Below are 13805 nucleotides of genomic sequence, written 5' to 3' on the forward strand. Positions count from 1 at the left end.
CACATAGAAATTCGTATATGATTTTTTAGGTACGTAACGTAAGCCAGGGTCCAAGGATCAATTCATTCTGATACATTCAATCTTGTCTTGCTTGACTTGGATCTACTTTTCTACTCGTCTTTCATCATTTCTTTTTCTGGATCACTCAAGACTGCCAATTTTTGGGTTCATTTCCATTTTCTTATATCTCCAGCATTTCTTGTGCTTCTTGTTAAATATGAATCTTTGAACTTGATCAACCTTATAACTTGAGGCTTAATGAGTCATCCATCTTGATTCAATTTCTTTTTTCTTCTTTCATTTTCTTTTTTTTTTTTTTTTTTTTTTTTTTCTTTTTCTTTTCTTTTTTCTGATGAATGAGTATAGGATTTTAATTGCTTTGAGAACCTCTTTTCCCTCTTGTATTTCAGAAATTCTTTAATTATTCTTGACTGGATTGATCTTCAAGCACTTTGTATTTGATCTACCTTGTGGTATCTTGATATTTCTCACTTTATTTCACCATGACTTACTTCTGTAGCGAAATTTGGATTGATAATCTTCACTCATGCAAGCAGGTGTCCTTCATCTTTGCCCCCAGTATGGAGGGTTGAATCAGAAAAAATCATTTCATAGACAGAAGTCTTTGTAAAAGGAGGTATCCCTAGGGGGATGAATATTCAAGATTAATTTTATTTACATGAAAACAATGTAATTAATGCATGATATAATTATTTAGATCAATCCCCTTATTTTTTTTTTCTTGCTTCGAGCATGCCCTAATTACTCAAAATTCTCTTCGATATGTTGATCCATGATGCCTCATCTCGTCTCTTCTTGTAGAAAGATTCACAGATAATTGAAAGTTTGGTTCTTTTGAGGTCTTTTGGTTTTACCAGTATGATGGTTTTGTATCTGGAAGGACAAATGTGTGACTTTTGAAGTCGTGTATATGGTGGAATGTTATAAACTAATCAACTCTACCCGAGAAGGTAAACAGTTGGATTTGGTATCTCAAAAATAGGTAGAGACATTACTTCAGAGTCTCAGATATTTGTGGGGTCAGATTTGGTAAGGGTCAAAAATAGATCATGGAATTGTATTTCTGGCGTTGTACATGATATGAAAGGTATAATTTTACCACTTGCCAAAGATCTACGATTCTTGAGAAAGAATATTTAATCTACTTGATACTCAAAAATTTCAAAATTAAAATTTGATTCCTTGCTCATAACCATAAAATCAACAAAAATTTATTTATCACAACAAGGCAGAGAAAAGAACAAAAAACAAGTTCAAACAAGATGCTGAAAATAGAAAGGTACTACAGTGGTAGATAACAACTTCCATTTGTTTATTTATCTTGCTCTATCATTCCTCGAATGTTGGGTGTGTACTTGGCCCATGATTTTCATTCTTATTTGCCCCCCCATTTCTTGATCATTTCTTGTGCCAATGCTTCCTTGTCAACAAGCATCTCTATTTCTTTTAACAGTGGCCAACAATTCCCTATTGAATGCCCCTTTACCCCCAAGTGAAAATTACAGAAACTATTTTGATCATAGCAATGGGAATAAGGTTTTGGTGACACTTTCACCAATCTTGGTGTAATGTATTGACCTTTAACCAAATGAGGGTACAAATCTGAGATTGATTCTTGAAACACCTTCAAAGTTTTTCTTGATCGTGTGATTTTCTTTAGTCGATCCGAACAACTACTTGCTCTTTTTCTTTTGTAATTGTGGGGACTTTGGATTCGACATTCATTCACGTCATCAGCTTTCACTTTTTGATCCGTTGGGCTCTTGGATGTGACTTTTGAGTTTCCTTCGCTAATTACATTTTCAATTAATTCTCCATTTGTCACAAGATTCTCGAATTCCTTCGTCGGCTTTGCCAACATTAACTACAAGAAAGGAATGAGAAAGGAATCACGAAACATATGTGATATCTCTTCTTCTAACATGGGAGGTTGAACTTGTGTTGCCACTCTTCTCCATCTCAAGGCATACTCCTTAAATCCTTCATTGGCTATCATCTTTACTTCTTGAAGATCCATACGTGTTGGAGCTAAGCCTTTAACATACCGTTATTGTCCCTAAAAATGCATCATCTAGATCAACCCATCTCTTAATCAGCTCTTGGTTCAAATAATTGTACCATACTACTGTTGGCCCAACGAGGCTATCATGGAAGGAGTGAATTAACAAATCATCATAATTTAAATATCCTTCCATTTTTCTACAAAACATTCTCAAGTGGATTATGGGACAACTGGTGTCATCATATTTCTCAAAATCAGGCATCCTGAATTCATGGGGAATAACCAAATCTGGAACCAATCTGAGTTCTTTTGCTTCTAATTATTTGTTGGAGGCATTAACACCTTTCATATTTCTGATAGCTTCATCCACCTTCTTGAATCTCTCCCCATATTGTGAATAATTAATGAGGTTATTCTTTAGGTTCGAGTGGGATGTACCAGGGTATATTATCACTCTCGACTCTTCAATCTAATAGCATGGTTACTCTTTAGCAGTTATCTCTTCTTTATCAGATGTCATCTGTTGCGTGTTGTGAGTACTATAAAATATACGCAAATAATGTGCAAGTATACACAATCGCTCAAGTAATATAATGATGAGTGAGTATCGTCTCCACAGGGATTGGGTGAAATCACAAAAGTCTAACCAAAGCAATGCAGTATTCTATCTAAGTATAGTTAGTCTTGATATATACAAATGTCACGGCAATGGATATGTGTATGCTGGTGGATGCGGATTGATGGTGTGATGGTGTAGCAAATGGAAATGCAGTGGCAATGATGGATGTTTAATATTGAGTATGGTGAAATGTCAAGGCAATGAGAAATGGTAAAAACAGTAAATAAAAAGATAAATAAAATAAGAAGAAAATAATCCTCACGTGACAAGCTTCCAATGAAATGAATGGTAAGGATTGGTCTAAGGTTGCTAAACTTATTTCTCAAGTATATTTAAGCTATCTTGTCTTTACTTACTCGACAGGGCTTTCCTAAAGTGTTCAAAAGAACCTAACAGAATAGGATGCCAAGGCATCTGCTCTCACTCAACGATGTTGGACAGCCTACCCTATTGATAAAGACACCCTTTTTAGTCGTTGAAATCCTATCCTAGTCTCTTCCGAGATCTAAGGGATTAAGTTATAATATTCCTAGGCCGGTTCAAAGCCCCTTGAAAATACCATAACCCATTGCTTATGAGGATCTTATCTTGCGTTTCTTCCGAATACTTACAAGTATTTTTAGTTTAGGATTCTTCCGAATACCTAACCTTCATCTAAGAGATGGACATTTCCATGCCTCTTACAAGCCTAGATGGTGAAGCATTCATAAGCAAATCAAATAAAGAACCAAAATAAACTTAAATATACCATTAAAAATAAAGTTTAAACAACCATTCAACCAACCACCACCAAATAAGTTAGTTCATGGTGGGGTTCGAAATATCCAAACACACAGTCATGAAAATTCGTTCCAACAACCCACAAAATAATATAAAGAAATAGCAGCAAAAAGGGAAGTGAGAAGAAGCCTTCGACACGCCACCGGAGGTCTCCTCTCGGCCACCACGAACCACCTAGCTCGCTAGCTCCTTTCGGCGCCTAGCTTGCCACTCCTTGGAGCTTTATCAATGGAGGAATATTCCAAGGAAGAAGAAAGGAAAAATAGAAAATAAAAATCTGATTTATCTGCTCTATGCGTGTGCTCACTCTCCTTGTCTCTCTCTCATGAGGTGTCATATATAATAAATAAAATATCTAGGGGTAATGATGAGTTTGTTGGGTGCGAAATACCCCTCATACCCCTAGAATCACATTTTGTGCATGAACCTTATCCTACAAGTGGCAGTGGTCTATTGGTAGCTCTGGCAGGCGGTTACAGCAGTCCTCCACGTGCAGGGACAGTTGTCCAGTGCCAGCTGTCCTTATGCAGAAATATCTTTTTGTCTTTTTCTGCGCCAGAAATGCCAATGCATTTCAATCTGCTTTAGCAACGTGTGATTCCGCGACATTACTTCCCAAAGAATCCTTTTCCTTGCTATTCCCTGCACACCATAGACAAACTGCACCTTTCTCTCAAACAGCATCATTAAGAAATAAAATAGCACAGCCACCACAAATGCAACTATATGCAACTACATGATCCTAAAATGACTAAAATGAGCTTTTAAACAAACAATAACTTAAGTGAAAAAGGCTTTAAAAGTAGCCTTTTTAGGAAGTTAACATCATCCCCTGAATAATTTTATTTGATCCATCTTGTGGAGAATTCGATGCTTCTTTCCTTGTATCTTGATGTAACCCTATCAATTATTCTGGCCACTGATCTTGTAATCCCTCGCGAGATTGCTCCATTGTTTTCATGATGATGATACAGTAATATGAATGAATGATCTCGGTTTTACTGTTACAAATCCTTTCAAGAATTATTTACATGTTTTTATAACTAATGCATATAACAATACTTAAATAAAAATGTAATGTAAATGCGAAAATGTAAAAATGGGAATGCAAACTGTGCAATGCAAAAACAAACAAAAAAGTATGAATGTAAAATGAAAATGAAAATGCAACGAAGGAGTTAATCAAGAGTGATCATATTAAAACAGACTTCATTGAATACAAAAGTTTCAGTACATCAAACAAAACTTTACATATAGGGGATAGTTTGCACTCCTAACTTCCCTATTTCACTTAGAATCCAAATTAACTTCCGCTCATGCTCACGTGTGGAGTTGTTAATCTGCTTTAATTCTCTAGTGAAGCCAGTTAAATCAACCAGTTTTATTGCTTGCTTGAGCATCTACTTCCTTCATGACATTGTCTTTTTCCTTCATTTTCTGTGTCAATTCTCGAAGTTGTAGACAATGTTGTTCATTCTCCCCTGTAAGAAAACCTTTGTGTTCAAGAAGTTCTCGTACAAGTTCTCCATAATCATCGAAACATTTCATCAATGTCTTATTTTTGGCTCTAGTGGCTTTTAATTCAGTATCAATCTCATGCTGATGAATCTGATATGATGCTTCTATATTGGTCATAGCATTATTCAACGTTTGATTTTTGGCCTGACATTTTCCAAATTTAATGACAGTTGTATTCCGTCTTTCTTCTACAACTCGTAAATCATGAGAAAAATTCTTGGCTCGTCCTTCATGTATCTTGCAGTTCTTTTTCAGTTTGGTGACCCCTGTTATCCATTCTTCTGGGGTATTTCCTATACCAATATTTTTAAAGGCTTGACTGACCTTTTGGAAATCCTTATGCATTGTTTCCATGTTTGAGCTCAATTCATCATTTTCAATCTTTAAATGACGTATTTGAGCTTCGTACCTCAGCAAATCTTCTTTCTTCTGAACGCTTCTATTATATTCTTACCTTTGAATACTTTTGGTATTAATCCAGCAGGACCTTCAGTTACCAAACTAGGTCGATCATTTATTATAAACTCTAAGATTCCATGATCCAAAAGACTTTGGACTCGATGTTTGAAGGCAAGACAATTCTCAATGGTATGTCCTTGAGCTCTGACATGATATTCACAATAAACGTTGATGTCATACCAATTCGGATACGGAGGTTACAACAGTTTCACATAATGAGGATACGTTTCTCGCGCTTCAAGCAGCTTCTCATATAACTCCTTATATGATATATGTATATCATCAAAATGAGAACCACCTTTTATCTTGGATTGAACCTGAGTTTCAGACGTCGGGAGCAGACTAAACCTCGACGATTTCAGATTACATGATTTTTTTTCATTTCTGGGAGCTTTAACAGTTGTCACCATTTCCTTGGTATCTCCAGATAGCTTGTGAATACGAATGATGACTGTATGTAATTTATTAAATTGATTAGGATCAAAAGTCCCTTGTATATATGAGATTAAGGGATTATATTCATTAATCTCTTTTTGTGTATGCGTCTCTTTTCCTTTGGCCAAAATATTATACCCATCATCTTGGACATTTGTTCTTTTATTTCTTGTATCTCCTTTTGCTCTTCAACGGGCATACGATCTTTGGGTGCATAATTCTCCTCTATCCTCATAGTTTCCTCAGGAATGCATTCCTTGGCTGCGTCATAGTTTGCTTGATCATAAAACTTGTTGTCCATTTATGAAAACTTTTCAATTTGATGTCCACTCTCTCGAATCAACACCTTCTAGTTCCATGCTTTCTATCATGGTATATAAATTTATGAAAACTTCTAGTTCCATTTATGAAAAAAATTTATCTATCATGGTATATAAATCCTAACCTCATGCTTTCTAGTTCCATGCTTTGTTTGGAAAAATTAACCTAACCCCATGATTAAAAAAATCAAATAAATAAAAAGACAAAAGTTAGAACATATTTCTCCTTTGTGTATACCTATAAAGAGAGGTTCGGTATTATCTTAGATCGGATGAATTTATATGGTTTACTATATGCAGGGTTTCAGTTCTATGAGTAAAGGTACTCGAATTGCCCTTGTTGATGCCCCCTTGGGATGCCAAACCCTCAATCCTGGTCCATTATAGATTTAAGCGGATCGAGTTCAATTCGAGGGGACACATTTCTCTATGCCTGACATGGAGAATAAATCCTCACGAAGACATGGAGAATAAATTATCAGGAAGACGTCACTTTCACTCCCACTTAAAAGGGAAAAGAGTTCGAGTATAGAGCTTATGTTTATGCAATGCAAGTGTTGTGTGTGAAGAGAAATTTTTACACAAAAATTAATATCTAAAAAGCAATTAAATACAAACATTAATATACAAGGGTATAAAATAAATTGAAAGAAATAAAAAAAATCATAAATTAAATAAAATTGAATTCTTAATTAATTATAGACACAATATATAATCGACTTAGGTTTGACCAGGGTCCCTAGCAGAATCTCCAAGCTGTTGTAAATGGTTTTCACCCGGGTACGAATTTTATTGCCGGAAAAGTAATGTGAATGAAATAAATGGTTTTTTATGAAATGTTTTGGAGTCATCGTCGACCTTTTAGGTTAGGTAGGTCGAGTACCTAAAAATCATCTTTTAAAAGAGTTTTTAAGGAAAAAAAACTATTTAAAAGAAAAATCGATCTGCGTGTAACCAAAAATTTATTCTTTTTAGTAATAAAAAGGGATTCGTGGTCGGTTACGTTTGGGGAATGATTAGCACCCCCACAACGCCCAAAACTGGTACCATTTGATTATAAATTGTCTCTAGTAGTGGAAGTTTAAGAATTCGAATATAATTTAATTTATGATTTAGTTATTTCAGATTCAATCGAATAATTCTAAGGAAAAATATATTAAAATAATATTTATAAAATTAAAGTATATATATATATATATATATATATATATATATATATTTAAGGTTTTATAACTGAGGTATTTATTTATTTAAAAATATCAGAAAATGACATCTAGTTACTTTAAGACATTCCCTTTCTTTAATATTAAAAAATAAATAAATATTAATAAGAATATGATAGTTTTCCTAAAAAAATAATTTAAATAAAACTAAATAAAATAAAATATTTTATTTATTTAAAAATATTAAAAAATGACATCTAATTACTTTAAGACAACCCCTTTCTTAATATTAAAAAATAAATATTATTATTTAATTAATTTGTAAAATTAATCAAATAATATTATATTTCATGTAAATATTAGTGACTAAACCATAAATAAATAAATAAATAAATAAATACAGTACTATATTTAAAGTGTTGAAAAATGTAAAGGAAAAATAAAAAAAATTAAAGTAACGAAATTAAAGAACTGAAATTAAATAAATAAAAAGTAAATGGCATAAATTAAAATATAAAGTAAATGACTAAAATAAAATATATCAGAAGATTAAAAGATAGAATCAAAATGACTAGAATATAATAAAGTAAAGCATAGAGATCAAAGTAAAAAAAATAACAGTGATTAGCTTATAAATGAAAATAGTTACCAAAATAAAAGAAAATAAAAATATAATAGTTAATATCGAAATAAAAAAAAAGAGAAATTATGGGACTAAAGTATAAATATGCTCATAAATTAGAGGGATTATTTCGTATTTTTCCTTATTTTAAGTGATTAAAATATAAAAATACATTAAAGGTCCAGAGACCTTAGCGTGATTTATCCCTAAAACTAAATTAAACTCTTCAGTGACCAATATGCGAAAATGCAACATAGATTAGAGGACTACAGTGTAGTTTTCTCCTAAAAACAGATGGCAGAATACAAAGGGATACTAAAATGAGGGAGCCTCTGTGCGAATAACCCAAAAATTTTATAAACTTAAAACTCATATTCTTCCTCTCTTTTTCACGCAGCAGACCACACTAAAGCCACTCAACTTATTCGGCCGACCATCTCAAAAACCCAAGGCTCCAACGCCGGCCACCGCTATGGTGTCTCACCCTAGCGTTCTGACCGACGACAGAAGTAAACTCCGACCAAAGACCAACAACGAGGTAAATCCAATCCTATTGCTTTTTTTTAACTTGATGCACTGTTTTTTTTAATAAAATATAAAACTAAAAAACAAACGAAAAAAAATTATGGAAGATAATAACCTTCCTGTTTGTATTGATTTCCAAAATATAATTGGGGAGAATAGAAGTCCCTGTTACACTGATTTTTTTAGCTTAGAATCGGGGGAAGAGGAGGAGAGATTTTTCTCCTATTTTGTTGGGTTTTTATATCCCATATTACATGTGTAAAAAAACTAGTATTTGTTGTTGTTTTTTGATTTGCTGATGAAGATGTTGGGACGTGGGAGCTACCGACGACGTGGAAGGAACCAGTTGTTGTTGCTGGAAGATACTGGATGGTGTGATAATAGCTGTTGTTGCTAGAAGCTACTGGAATATTGCTGTGGTGGAACTGCCGACATGGGGGGATTGTTGGAATCGTCGAGTGGAGCTGCAACATGGAGAGGGCTGTTGTTGAGGTAAAAATGGTGATTACACCCATCTTCACAAGGAATCTAAAGATCATGATAAAGAACCTGCTAAGAAAATAAAGCCTTTTATAGCCAACAACGCATGTCTGATTATAAAACTCCTCTATAAACACAAGCACCCAGAAGAAGAGCCCAGAATCCCACCCAAAGAAAGCGATGATGGTTCGGATTCTGAGGACTTTGACCCACTCAGGGGCTCCATCTTTGACATAGTTGAAACCCCAAAAAATGAAGTAGGATCGACCCAGCAGTCGAATAAAGCTTCAGCTGAGGATGACTTAACGAACAATGAGGAGTATCACCATGATTTCACCCATGGCGACGAAGAAACTGATAAATCAAGAACAAGGTGTTGGTAAAATAGACTGCTGCAAAACGAGGCATTAGCACTGACATGAAAGATATATATTGAAATATATAAATAAAGAACCGATTAATCGTGTCGTGGTATTAACCACTGCCTTATAAACGAATTCGCCCCGATGTGTGTAATCGCTGCAGTAGGCGGACCGTCCCCCGAGGTTAACACAGTCGCTCCGAATTCCGTACACCCAAAACTATAGTGGACTTGGTGGTATTGCTCTTCTCTCAACTCAAACAACACTCAAAAGAGAGGAGTGTTTCAAAGCAAATGATTGCTTGGGATATCACAAAGTGAATGAAATTACCCTCTATTTATAAGCTAAATAATGAGGGTAAAATAGTCACTTCTAAATCACAATTTAATTCTATTAAACATAGAATTAAAAACCATTAAAAGACTGTTACAAATTGAGCATTACCAACATTCCCCCACTAATGCGAAAGAATTCTTTCGTAAAGATGAGAGCAATGAAGTTAAAACACGAGAAGAGCAATAGCGAGATCAGTTGCTTAAGCACTAGTGAACGTATCTGGAACTAGTACATAGTGATGATGAGCAATCCTTCTCTTAGATAAGTGAAACTAGTCTGGAACTTTCTAAGATGGGGGTAAACTCATAACACACAACTAACCCCTTCATCCACCTGAGTCCTCGATGTGTAAGATATATATATACCAAAGTATATATTTGGCCATCTTACCTCAGGATTCTAATAAGTGTGCTAGAAAAATGGCCCAACATTTTTCATAGAATGCGACTAACCCTTCTCATTTACATAGGTTATTTCATCAAGTTTATCTCAAAATAAACCACCCTTTAAAACAGAATATGAAATAATTAAGAGCTTTTATAATAGCTCAACCTCACAAAGGGTATGGTGACTTTTTTCAAGTTCATTATAAATGAACCACCCAAACTCTGGGCTAAGAAGTCATTAAGAATAAATATTCAACTTCATTTATCGATAAATTCAATAAGTCCTTCTCACTAGAACCATCCAAATACTTGGATTTGAATTTATTAAGAGTTTAACAAACTCAACCTTTCTGTCGGTAAGTTCATCATTTCCTACCCACTCACTCTGGGTTATGAACTTATTAAGAATAGATATTCAGCCAAAATCGGTAAATTCATCAAGTCTTTCTCACTAAGACCACCCAAAGCCTGGGCTATGAATTTATTAAGAGCAATTAAGCTCATCCTGGGCATGCACATTATTCATCATATGGATAGGCAGTAGGAATGTGCACTATGAGTCTTTCCATGGTTTCGTTTGACCACATGGAACTTAGATAACTAAGTTGGGTATCCACCATGAATTCCTCAACCAATGGGCTTTAAATCCATCCCCCTCGACGAATCTAGGACCAACTTCCGACTTAACCCTTTGGTAAGTGGATCTGCTAGGTTCCTTTCCGACTTCACATACTCTAAAGAGAGCACTCCATTCTTTATCAAGTGTCTAACTGATTCATGTCTTATGTGAATGTGTCTTTTCTTACCATTGTAAGCTTGGTTCTTAGCCACACATATCGCAGTTTGTGAATCACACAACAATGAAACTAGAGGAGTCGGTCTTCCCCATAATGGAATATCTGCTAACAAGCTTCTGAGCCACTCAGCTTCTTGCCCAGCTAGGTCAAGAGCTATAAACTCTGACTCCATGGTAGAACGAGCAATACAAGTCTGCTTTGATGATTTCCACGAGATCACTGCTCCACCCAAAGTAAAAACATACCCGCTCGTAGACTTACCTCATCATTATCAGAAACCCAGTTGGCATCACAATATCCTTCCAGTATCGCAGGAAAGCCAACAAACTCAAGTTTCCAATCCACAGTACCCTTAAGATACTTCAGTAAGCGTTTAAGCGCAATCCAGTGCTCACCACTCGGATTATGAGTATATCTACTTAGTCTACTCACATCATAAGCAATATCAGACCGAGTATAGTTCATTAAGAACATTAAACTTCCGATTAATTTAGCATATTCAGTTTGGGAAACACTACTTCCTTTATTCTTAACTAGATGTATGCTAGGGTCATAAGGAGTTCGAACAGGGACGACATAAAAACTGTCAAATTTCTTTAGCACTTTCTCTATATAATGTGCTTGACATAAAGAAAATCCCTTCTCAGTTTTGGTAACTTTGACTCCTAAGATTACATCAACTTCTCCCAGATCCATCATCTCAAATTTAGTGGACAAGAAACCGTTTGTTTTGTTAATGGACTCAATGTTAGAACTGAAAATCAACATGTCATCAACATACAAAACTTATGATGACGTAATCAGTATCAAACATCCTTGAATACACGCAAGCATCCGAACCATTCACTACAAAACCAAAACTAAGTATAGTTTTATGAAATTTCTTGTACCATTGTTCTCATATATATCTCCTCATCTAGATCTCCTTTTAAAAATGCAGTCTTAACATCTATTTGATGTACTCGCAACTTATGAATGGAGACTAGTGCAAATAATGCACGGATCATTGAGATGTTCATAACAGGAGAGTAAGGATCAAAGTAGTCTAAAACAAACTTTTGAGTGAACCCTTTGACAACTAGCCTTGCCTTATACCACTGGATCAAACCATCTGGTCTCATTTTCTTCCGGAAGATTCATTTGTTACAGATTGGTTTAAATCCTCTAGGCAAGTAAACTAATTCTCAAGTATGATTAAACATTATCGATTCTAGTTCATCATTAATAGCGCTTTTCTAGAACTAGTATCGATAGATCTTATAGCCTTTTAGGATCCTCTTATAATATTTAAGCTATATGATCAGAAAGAGAGTCTAAATCATTTATCTCAGAAATAAAGGAAGTGATAAAATTTGGTCCAAATAGCCTTTTACTTCTTCTAGTCTCGAAATCAATTTCTTGAGAAGACCTAGCAGGAATACTAGAAGAAGTTGATAGAATATTTTCTATTTAAGTTTAAGCATTTAATCTACATTTTAAGACACCCCCACATTTCTAACATTTTAGGATATCCATAAGTGTCTTGTAAAACTTGTAAACAAATACTCACTCATACTAGAGTAAAGTTTGTTATGAGTTTTAGCCATAAAACTATATTTTAACAAACTCAAGTTTTGTTTACACATAATTCTCAAAGTTTTGAGAAGTTACAAATCATTAAGATTAAAATGCATAAACCATTATGAAATAGATAATCTCTTTTCTTTCTACTACTTAGGAAAATCACTTAAAGAGATTTAATAGATACAACACACTTTTAGTAGAAATAGTGTCTAGCATATTCTCATTCACTATATTCAATATATTAGCCTTAAAGAGATCATCACATATTTTATTTACTATGACTAAGTTTGGTATTTCACTCAACCAAATAAATCTTTACTCCTTTAACTTCTAAACTAAGTTTAAAGAGTTATCATCTTGTCATAGTATTTTATAAATTGAAATAGTGAGCATAGTAATGAACAATGCACCAGGTAGGTTTCTATGAAAGAGAGGTGGTGCACTAGGCACGCTTAAATACCAAATCTTCATTGAACCAATCCTAGACATGCACTTTCATACTCATCACACTACTTTCCAATAAATTATTTATAGATTTTCTCTTTCTTAAGGCTTCTAAAAGAATTATGCTTGATACTTTTAATCACAATAGTATCTTATTAAGCATATATATTTCGGGTTTGCACTACTACCTTAGCCTTAGTAGTACTACCTTAGTCTTTACTAGTGATTTTATCTCATTTCATAGTATCCACTGAGTTTTAAAGACTACCTTAAAGGCTCATGCAGTCTAATTCATGTATTTAAAAGAACATGAATTAACAAACAACAAGTCTAAATAATCTAACCTCGTAGGTAGAGTCATAATTTCCAAATATACTTGTTCATCCTCACCATGCATGCTACTTCAGCCTTTGCATAAGGACCTCAAAATCTATCATGACAATCACTTCATCTGACCCATCATCTCTTTTGAATCTTCCGAATTTAACAACTATTTCGATTTGAAGAATCTTCTCGTCCAATATCATCATCTTCATGATTCTCCAAAATTGCAACGTTCTGTTATCTTTAATAATTTCTCAAAAGAAATTATAAGTACGACAAGAGAGTTGACATTTATTTTTCAACTTACTATTCAGAAACTGAATAGTTTCATAGCTCAACTCATTGTACATGAACCAACCATATTAAAATTCTTAAACACATAATAAAGAATTAAATAAGGCAGGCCATGGAAACATGAAACAATTCACTAAGAATAAAACGGCCATCTACCACCTTTATACAATATTGTTAAAGCTTAATAAATTGTCATTAAAGCTTAATAAACAATTCAATTGCTTGCTATAATAGAACCATTAAAAATTCTATTCAAAGCTTACTGTTTTTTTTTCTTTTTCATGATTTTTCATTATTCAAATATTAATCCATTTATCACCCAAATGAATTGTCAATAAAAATTACCACTAATGCA

The sequence above is a fragment of the Hibiscus syriacus genome, unplaced genomic scaffold (genome assembly GCF_006381635.1).
Source record: "Hibiscus syriacus cultivar Baekdansim isolate YM2019G1 unplaced genomic scaffold, ASM638163v2 tig00110788_pilon, whole genome shotgun sequence".
NCBI classification, from domain to species: Eukaryota; Viridiplantae; Streptophyta; class Magnoliopsida; order Malvales; family Malvaceae; genus Hibiscus; species Hibiscus syriacus.